This window comes from Porites lutea, chromosome 7 (assembly GCF_958299795.1).
Source record: "Porites lutea chromosome 7, jaPorLute2.1, whole genome shotgun sequence".
Taxonomy (NCBI): domain Eukaryota; kingdom Metazoa; phylum Cnidaria; class Anthozoa; order Scleractinia; family Poritidae; genus Porites; species Porites lutea.
The window spans coordinates 29426226-29436678 of NC_133207.1; the positions used below are offsets into that span (position 1 = coordinate 29426226).

The following is a 10453-nucleotide window of genomic DNA, read 5'->3' on the forward strand; positions in this document are numbered from 1 at the left end:
CAAGTTTTCCTCATTATAACGATATGCATATAAAACAACGCCCGCGGATAGTATTTTGTCACTAACTAACATGGCTCTTTTTCTGTATCGCTTAGTTAATTAATTTAAAAATCGCTGAAAATTGCGGCCGGCATGTTAGAGAAATGTCAGTGACAGTCCCAAAAATTTTTCTGGGGAGGGAGCTTAAACAACTGGGACAAAAACGAATACTAGTTTTGCGTTGTTTTAAACTCTATCGCGTTTATAAAGTTGAGTTTTTATCGCGATACTTTATTTTGTTTAGGTCAATTTGTTAAACGCTGATGTACCCTGTAAATTCTCCTTCAGTTTAATTCTTAAGGAGCAAGAGCCATAATGGTCCCAGTTATGGCACGACATTAACAGTCAAATAAATAACAGTAGTGGACTGCCAGAAAATCTCTAATTAATTTCATGAAGATGGTTATTCCCATTTTTCTTCTCCTGACCTCTTAGTAGGCTTTACTTTCAGCTAAGGTGTTTGAATTCCAGTTCACATAACGCGTTCAATTTTAAAAGTCATTCTTAAAGTCAGGAACTCCCTAAATTAAGAGATATCTTAGTGCACGACCCATGCATTCTAAAAAGGTAAATTTCAAAACCATTCTTTCTCATTAATGATTCTTCAGAATTCACCACCATGTATCATCACAGCCTTCGTCAAGATGTCTTTATAAAGGAAGAGCGCCATTATTTAAACGTTCCTAAAGTTGGAACATTCACAGTGTATGACAGCCTTGACTGCACCTTTGAATGCCTCGGCAATCCTTCCTGTTTGTCCTTCAACCTGGCAGCTTACAAAGGAGCAGATAGAAAGTTGCGGTGTGAGTTGTTATCCTCAGAAAAGTACAGCAGTCCTGAGGAATATAAAAGGAACGAGAGTTTTCATCACTTTTCCATCAAGGTGGGGTAAAATCTTTGCACAGAGTTTATTAAAGTAAGATATTTTTTGATATCCCAGTCTATGCGATTTTTAATAACCTGTCACGAACACGAATCGACGTAAAAGTGACTACTGCACGTAACAAGTCGGGGTTATTCAGTCGAATGTCACTTTCTCCTTTTTTTCTGCAATCAACACTTTTACGTAATAAAAATTACCTTAATTATATGGCATTTGACATCGACCTTTTTTAAAATTATTTCAGACTCCATGCATGTCATCACCTTGCCAAAACGGAGGCACCTGTGTAGCGAACTACAAGTATCACTCGTTTGACTGCCGTTGCAAAGAAGGATTTTATGGAGAATTTTGCGAAAAAGGTAATTGATATTCAGACCGGGGCCCCCGTTCAAGATAGGACAACCAAACTTAGCGGCTTTACCTACAATTTATCTGGGAACATTTTTAAGGCGTTGTGACGTTTACGTCAACATTGATGTTACCATGGCAACCGAGTTTTGACAGCCATGTGTTTCAAAATTTGCATTTTCTTTAAAAAATAGGTTTTATTTCTTTTTTTTTTTTTACTCATTGAATTATTACGTTATCCACTTCTTTTTTTTTCAGTTGCCAAGTGATGCCAAGACGCTTATAATCAGCTCACAGAAAAGTGAGTAAACCTATGCAATTTGTGTTGCAGAGAATGTAGATATCACTTAATTAATTGTTAGAATTTGTATCTTGGCTGTTGGATTCTATTTCCGCCTCTGTTCTCCACCTTCAAAACTTAAGGTTATTAGAGACCTAACTCGTAAAAACTGTTGAATTTTTAAAACAAATGATTGGTACTGTTCAGATAATAAAAACCATAAATTATGAGCACCACTATCCTGCACTAAAAGCCCTCCACCAAAAGAAGTTGTTGATAAAATGCAGTTGAACGCCTACCTTTCGCTTAATACGAACACCTGTATAAAACGGATGGTCCGTTTGTACCCACAAAAAGTTCAGATATCTCAGTGCTCATAAGTTAACCTGGTTAATATGGAAAACGAACACTTTTCTGTGTCCCGAGTCTCAAACTCTCATATAATAATTACCGTAAACTCCCTCGGGAGGTCCTCAATAAAGTTTTATACGGGGAAGCTCAGCCCTAGGTCCAACTCCTTACCTTTTACGCCTTTCATTTTTGCAGAAAAGGTACTTCTTTCGTATCCCATTCCATCCCTTTCGGAAATTTAGATTGGACTGAGTTTGTAATGAATTTCATTCATTTATTTTTGTAAGAAAGAGCGAACCTTTTTTTTTTTTTACAACCAGTTTAGGTACATTCCATTTTTCTCTCTCCGACAGTTGGGAGCTGGAAAAATTAAAATGAGATTTCATTTTGTACAGGTTGAACGTGACTCAGTTGGTCACTCTCCTCCTTGACTCCAAACTATTTTCAGTTCTCTGTCACTTTGGAAATTTTGGATGCGGAGATGGAGGATGGACACCGGTCATGAAGATGGACGGCAACAAGGTAAGACATTTGTGTACGTTTTCCCTTAGTTTGGCGACGAGAGTGGAAAGAAATGTGTTATTAATAATTAAATACATGCAGGTTTGCCGCCGTCAGCGGTAATTTCAATTATCCTAGCCTGCGAATACAGCCGTTTCTCCTTGCTCCTCGTCGCTAGGGACCTTTCATCAGGAGGAACGTCTGCACCTCAGTGACAGAAATTCCACACTAATGACGTAAGATTGTAAAATTTTCTGGGGGAGCATAAACCCAGCCTCCGAGTTTGAAGCGCCCTCGGCACTCTAACTTTTCTTCTCGTTGGTACATGCTAAGTCCCTGGATCTGAAAGATTTAAGTATTGAGAACACCTTTAAGCTTCTGGAATATCTCGGTCAGTAGCAGAGGTCATCCGCCCTTCCTGTCAGACGATGTGAAGGTTTTTATCAAAACACGGAAGCCTGGTCTCTGTACTTGCCAATACGCGAGAGTTATTAAAGATAATTATTATCAATTCGGCATTTTTCAATCGCCCCAGACCAACTAATGATTACGGAGTGCAGTACTTGTTTACTTTTTATTCTATCGGTAACCTGTGTCAGGCTCTTAGATAGTAGGGACATCAGTGCCTTTGTATGGGTGTTTCCGACGAAATCGAACGCGAACACCGCCATTGGTTGCGCTGAGCTTGCCAGTAGCGTTACCACGCAAAAAAATGCTCAATATGCGAAGTAGTCTACTATGTTGAAACTTAACCTCGTTGGTGCCTTCCCTTGTCTTTTGTTTGCCTTCCCTTAATTAATATGTATAAGGGTCGAGTCTATGACGTCACCCATTGTTATAACCAAGGGAAAAAGTGCCTTCCTCTATACTAATGAGGGTCTTCCTGCATTATATATAGATTTAGCCAGGGCTAAAAGCGAAGCTCCCGTTAATAAATTCATAATTTAAATCAAACAATAAACTTGTAATCCACAGATCAGGGCACATTCATTTGACGTTTGAGAAAACGTTTTTAGAGAAAAATAATTTGACAGTCCAAGAGTGAAACAGCTTTTACATCGAGTTATTAAATAGTCTTATTTGTACACCCAAAAATAGCAATCATGTTCGATCACAGTAGATTAGGCCTGGAAAACAAATAGACCTATTCGTGCATTGTATTTGCATCAGCTTTAGCATCCGATGATAATGTGGCATTCACCAGTCTCTCCAACATTGTTCCGTTAGAGAGACTATGGATAATTGGACAACCCCGAAATATAATTTTAAGAAACACACGCACCACGATAGTCCTTGGTGGCAGCCAATTTACACGTTGCATTCCTCTGTCTAAAAGAGAGGCCAAAATAAAAACACAGGCCCGATTTTCTGTGTTCGACAAGTTTAGTTTACTAGCTAGTAAATCTTGGCGACGAATCTGGTGGTGTGTAAACCAGCCTTTTAAACATACTTTTTCTCATCACGTCTCAGGTAAACAGTACTATGAGGCCCTTGTTTTTATTATACAGACCTCGGACAGAATTTGTTCTTTTTTGCCCTATTTAAACCTATAATTCTGCAGTTTTTCACAATTTTGCAAGAGAATTTGCACTCATTCAATATCCACGACGATCAAAGCACTGCACCCCCTTCCTTTGCACAACAAATTATAGCATTGAATTATAAAACGTTTTCATGAAGAGAATTCTATAATGTTAAGACTTTCAGTTAGAAAAATCTGGTCCTATGTGATATGCAGGGTAATATAGGCTTTTAATGAAAACGATAAAAAAATTCCCCAAATGACTTTTCGGCCAGCCGGACGGGTTCTCACTTTTGACAGGCACCAAATTTGCAGTGCGATTAATAGAGTTACCATTTACGCTTCAACATGATAGATAATAGATAGATGTTTAGGTTTTATTTCCCTTTATTTATTAAACTGCGTATGGTTTTGGTATGTGTAATCTTTAAAAGCGAGTGATATTTACGCGCGGCGTTTTGAGTATTCCTGCATGAGATGTTTATGTTCGACTGGATACAACCGGTGCAACGATAAAAATTGCGAGAGGGACTACTAACAATCAATAAAATAAATATAATTCGCTGAAACATGTACAGAGACAATAATTTTCATTCACGAAGAGAAGTATTGAGAGTAAAGTGTCTTTGAAAATCATGAGTCAGGTAAGCATAAGCTTATTTATGTTTTAAGCCGGCCTCCCGGTGTTTACTCTTTTTCAAGAGAACTCGAGGCAAGAAAATCGCTCAGGGCTTTCTGTTTACAGCCAAAATCATAAGTAAATAATCTTCGGAACATTTTCTTTGAATTTGCGGTCAAAAAAATGTCTAAAGGCTTTTTAAACCTGATACTATTGTAGGTTAGATCATCGCTCGTGTATAAACTTAAGCCGCATAAATCATACGCTCGACTTCAGGAAACCGAAAAAAAAATCACATCAAAGGAAACAATTTCTCAGGCTTACCAGTCGAGATGCTGCTTCTGAAGATCATCAAGTGTTCCAGAATTTTCAACCCTCTTACGCCTCAAGCAAGGGCAGGTGAGTAAGCTCATTTTTGAAAACGATGCCATCCGAAATCGGATTTCCAATGACTTTGATAAGCGGTGCATTTGTCAACAAAAAGCGCAATAAACAAACCAGCCATGAATTACAGAACAATCTTGATAGCAGCTGTATTTCGTTGTGTACACCAAGTAGAAAAAGCCAGTTTAAAACATCACAAGATGACACAAAACTCTGTAAGCTCCAGCTATCAGTAGGCAAGTTTCCAGACGCTGCATAAATTTTCCGCATGAACTCACCTGTCAAATTTTGACCAATCAGAACATAAAAATTGGACGTAGAGCGTGATAGTGAGAAAAGTCAAAAGTGATTGCCTTCCCCGCAGATTCCCCGCATGTAAATGTAAAACCCGGTTGAATTTTCGCGTCCGAGGTCAGTTCGAAATCAACATTTTAAAAGTGCCGCTCATGAACTCGACTTATTTCATATGCTTTTTAAAAAAATTGAACTTGAGCCTGCAATAATTGAAAAGTAGCAACCTGTCAGCGGATACGTTAAAAAAAACACTCGAACTCAGTGGGTCGATACCTGAGCCCGCGATAGGGTCAGGCGATACTGGTCAGCAGAAACACTATTTTGATAGCTGTCAATTAATCAAAACATGGATGTACAATATCAGCTTGCAGGCTCCCAAACTAGCTAGAAAGTGTGAGATTAAACATTGGTATACCTGTGGTGTGGACGGACGGAAGGTCGGGTGGTCGGTGTATGGTCACGTGATTGCCGAATTTTCTAAGATGGATCGATTTTCTAAGCTATGGGACTTCGAATTGAGCCCGTGATCAAATAAAATATCAGCGCAAAACTTTAAACACTACGTGACCTCAATGGATAGACAAATGAGCCCGCGATACACTCAGGTGATGATGGTCAGCGTATACTCTAGTTTGACAGCTGTCAATTAACCTTCATTAGAATGGCGAATATTCGAATTAACAGACTACGAGTGTGAGTAAGACATATCCGTCCGGCATGTGGTGGAAAATGCCAGATCGTGTACCTAAGCCAACCTGAGCCCACGTTATTAATTTTCTGATAGTGGTCTGCACACGTCCCATTTTGACAGCTGTCAATTGACCTTAATTTGGCTTGCCAATATATCTTTAAACGACTGTCAGCCAACTGACAGCCTTGCCCGGCGTAGTTTTGTTTTGAAGTTGAATTGGTAAGTGTGACATATTATATCAGCTTATATGTAGGGGCAAAACGACTGGTCTTTCATCTGAGCCCGCGAGATAGTCATGTGATAATTGTCAGCGGATACCTAATTTTGACAGCTGTTAATCTAATCGTACTCATACGGATGGCTTCATGGCTTACATAACTAAGAGGCTAGTCGAGTTGTGCAAGATCTATTGTGACATTTGATATCGGCCTACATGAAGCGTGTGTACGGGTGGGCGGGCGGGCGGGCGGGCGTACGCTACGTCATAACCAAATTTTCTCAGATGGATAGTTTACCAAATTTTCTTACCCATGGTGCTCCGCTCTGCGCGCGCTTCGCGCGCGAGGAGCTCCGCTACTAATGAGTGTCTCCCTTATTCAATAGAAACAATAGACTTGCCTAGACTTGCCCGGTAAGTAACTTGAGCCTGGTTTTCGGACCGTCTATATTAAAAGGAAAATAGGAGCGATCACCTAGCAACGCGAGAAACGGCTTCTCTTATTTAGCGCTAAAACTCGGATATATATACAAAACACACGCTTCATTTCAGGCTTCATTTCTTCGTGATCTTGACAGTTCGTACACTGTTTCTTGTGTCTGCACTGGATTGCGAGTACTAGTTGAGTGATTTTTTCCGGAATTATCCGCTTCACTTTCGTAAACGACGACTTTAACTTTAGGTTGTAGTTTCGCCTCTTGTAAATACTGTCTTAATAGTCAGTCAAAGGGTTAATTTTTCATTCCTTTTCCTTTCAAATCGCTGTGTATTTGACTCCTTTTGGTTTTTAAAACGGTATCTCGTGTCTGATTTTATTGCTAGCAATTATGAGTCGCGTGTTTCAATTGATCCGTGTTAAGTTATTTTACGTTTTTATTATTTTTATAATAATGAGTCAAGGTTCTCTCTTGGGGTTTTTATTGCAGAACTAATTTGTATGCAACGGTGGGCTTGTGAACTCGCATAATTAACTGATAACGGTGCGTGAAACGCTGAGACTTAAATAGCTTTTCATTTCCTCGAGATAGATGGGAGAAAACGGTTCTGTAATAGTCAGACAAACTTGAAATAAAGCGTTTTCAGCTCCAACTTGTGTATTTGTGAGTGTGTTTTGTATATATATCCGCGCTAAATAAGATATAGGAAGCCGTTTCTCGCGTTGCTAGGTGATCGCTCCTATTTTCTTTTTATTAGACGGTCCGAAAACCAGGCTCAAGTTATTTACCGGGCAAGTCTAGGCAAGTCTATTGTTTCTATTGAATAAGGGAGACGCTCATTAGTAAACCTATACTGAATTAGTATGCAGGAAGACCGTCATTAGTATGGAGGAAGGCACTTTTTTCCCTTGGTTATAACAATGGATGACGTCATAGACTCCACCCTTATACATATTAATTAAGGGAAGGCACCAACGAGGTTAAGTTTCAACATAGTAGACTACTATGCGACGATTTCGTGCTCGCCTAAAAAAAACTACGATTTGATGGAAAATGCGAGACAAAATCGACGGCTGCAGGTATCCATGCACAGACACACATCACCAAAATAAAACAGGCGAAGCGTTCTTATTCTGCGTTCAGTTCATTTTTATTTAGCCAAAATATAATACAATACAGGAATACATATAGAAATTGTAACTCAGTCTCTGTCTAATTCCTATTTTTAACGTATCACTCAGCGAATTTCGTTATACATTAGATCATTCTCTCTTGGTTATGAATTCATTAACAAGATATAGAAAAACGTTCTTAATTCTGGATTGCTAGGAACATAAGGAGGGGGCATCGCGAATGTAATGTTGTACACAGTAATTTATCGTTCAATTAATTTGACGGCTAAGTACTTGTTTCTCTCACAGGAAACTTTTGAATACAATTCCACTCTCTGGAGCAACAAAGAAACCTTTAACCTTGACGGAGGGAAAACTGGGTTTGACTCGCAGGAGACCAAACTTCCCTCCTACTGGAACACATCCTTCTCCAAGATCTGCCTCGGTATGAAGATCAATGACAACCAGCACAAGTTTATTGTTATCAACAAGCAGGCGAACTCCTTGTACTCTCTGATCACTGATGGGCAATACCGCGCCACCTCACTGGGTCGTGACACGTGGAAGTCGCTGATCGGTTCTGAGGCGTTCTTGCAGTACAACTGTAACAGGGAAGGGTTCAATGCTGTTGGTGACAATCCTGTTACTCCCAAGGCAAGAATCGGGATCGTTAGTAACAACCAAGACGGTTGCGCCTCTTGTGACTCTAGAATTGGATTTGGCACTGGTGGATATCCTGATAAGAAAAACTCATGTGGAAACGTGGCTGTATCTTATTCAGATAATGGTGATAAATATATTAAGACAATGGGATATATTTTGGTGCAGTGAAAGAAAAATGATCTGGGCTAATTTACTTTTGGAGCCAAACGAAAGCTATCTTAAGGGGCTGGTCGTTTATTAACTGTGACGGAGAAGTGGAGGGAGGGGGGGAGGGAGGCATTTTACTGGATGTTCATTTTCAAAAACTTGATTTTTGGGAGTCATTCTCAGATGAGAAAGCTTTTAATACCTGGGGGTCATTTTAATAAATTTCATGAAAGTAGTAAAAAGGCAGTAAGGAGCGGGAATTAAAATTGAATGTACAAGCCGTGAATACTATTCGACTGATCATAAAGATAAATCATGTTCAGGTGAACGTCAACACGATTTCATCAAAAATCAGTGATTCGTAATTTCCACAGCAACCAGGTTCTTCTGTTTAAGGGAGGGATGATCACTTTCACGATATGTAAAATTTATGAGGGGTCATTTTTAGAAAGCTGTGATGCAGAAAGGGTTCAGTTTGAAAATCTTCTAAGCCTTCTCCTACTTCTCAAAATGGCGGTTCCCCCCCCCCCCCAACCTCACAGGTAATAAACGATCAGCCCTTAAATTACCTTTAGATCCTGTCCATTTTTTTGCAGATAAACAATAGGTTATTTCTAGATGGAATTAATGTAATTTATTATGCATAAGAAATAAAAGATATACTGGAAAACCAAGATAAAAATCTTTAACTAAGTTTAATTTATCCATTGCTCCTCATAGTTTATACGCACAATATTTCATTTTGAGATTGTATGTCACCAAGTGGGCTGGAAAAGTTTTCAGATTGGGATGATCTTTCTCAAACTGTGATCAACCGGTTCCAGAGTAGGGTTAATCGAGGTTGCACCACGCACTGATGTAAAATTTGCCGGGGAAATTTACGGCTGATACGGTTGCTGCGTAGACAATCTGCGAAGACCACGTTTGACGTGTGAGGTGATAAGCTGTGATAAGAGAGGGAAAGGCAGACTTCACATCAGTGAAACATTTCCGACATTTTGTTTTTTTGAACAGGATATGGGTTCATTGCTGTTGTTGTTTTTGTTCGGAGAGAGAAGGATGAATGGCGCCAGCTCATGAACACCGCCGAAGAAAGGGCGATTATTTGAACTGAGACAAGATCATTACACAGCCAGCATTATATCACCAGCATTTTTTAAGAGCCTGGGTTAGTGTCAGCCTAGTCCCTAGGCGTTCTCTCTTGATCCGTTGTCCGCGCGAAGTCTCGGTGACTTCACAGCCTATGGTAGAGTCCAGAAATGACCGAGCCGAAAACGCCTGGGGACTAGGCTGGGTTAGTGTTTTGTCCAATTGTTTTATCCCGGATTTAAACTGGACCTCTCGCTCGGCAAGTCTGAACCCGTGAACCGGCCGAGCAGTGGTTACAGGCATGCAAATCGATGAGATGACTTTTTTGGTTCAAAGCAAACGGTAAGGACACAGACATGCGTGCTGGGATGTTAAAAAATAACAGGGACAGTGCTATTTCAGGTAAATTCTGAAGATGAATCTGACGATGTCTACCACGGCACAGGTTGTCGAAACGTCAGTCACTGTCAACAACGGTACTACGATCACCTGGACGATCATTCTCAACCTAATTTTGAAAAACTTTTGAAATCGATTTTGAAATGACTCCTGGGTTCAAACCGAGCCTCGATTGCCAGTCGCTGTTCGGAAAACCAACAAAGCTCCTCCACCGGAGACATAATTAAAACTGTAGCTTTTTGTTCTTCATTATTTGGCGCGGGATTCTCCTTTTTAATGTTTTTCTGTCAGTGATAATGACTGAGTAACTGAGACAGCTTATACTAGGTTAGTTTTGCGTGATTATCTTCCCTCGCTACTGTACAAGTCGCTATTTATTTTTCAACCATTTTTTATCCTTAGTGCAGCAACCTTAGCTTGTGACACAGCAAGCGGAATTTCTCAGTGCCTTGTATTTATGCATTAGTACTGCAAACA

At 39.8% G+C, this 10453-nt stretch overlaps 1 pseudogene; it reads left to right on the forward strand.

Annotated features, from left to right (window-relative positions):
- The first annotated feature begins 658 nt into the window (after positions 1-658).
- Positions 659-8509, forward strand: LOC140944751 (uncharacterized; annotated as a pseudogene).
- Positions 8510-10453: the final 1944 nt, after the last annotated feature.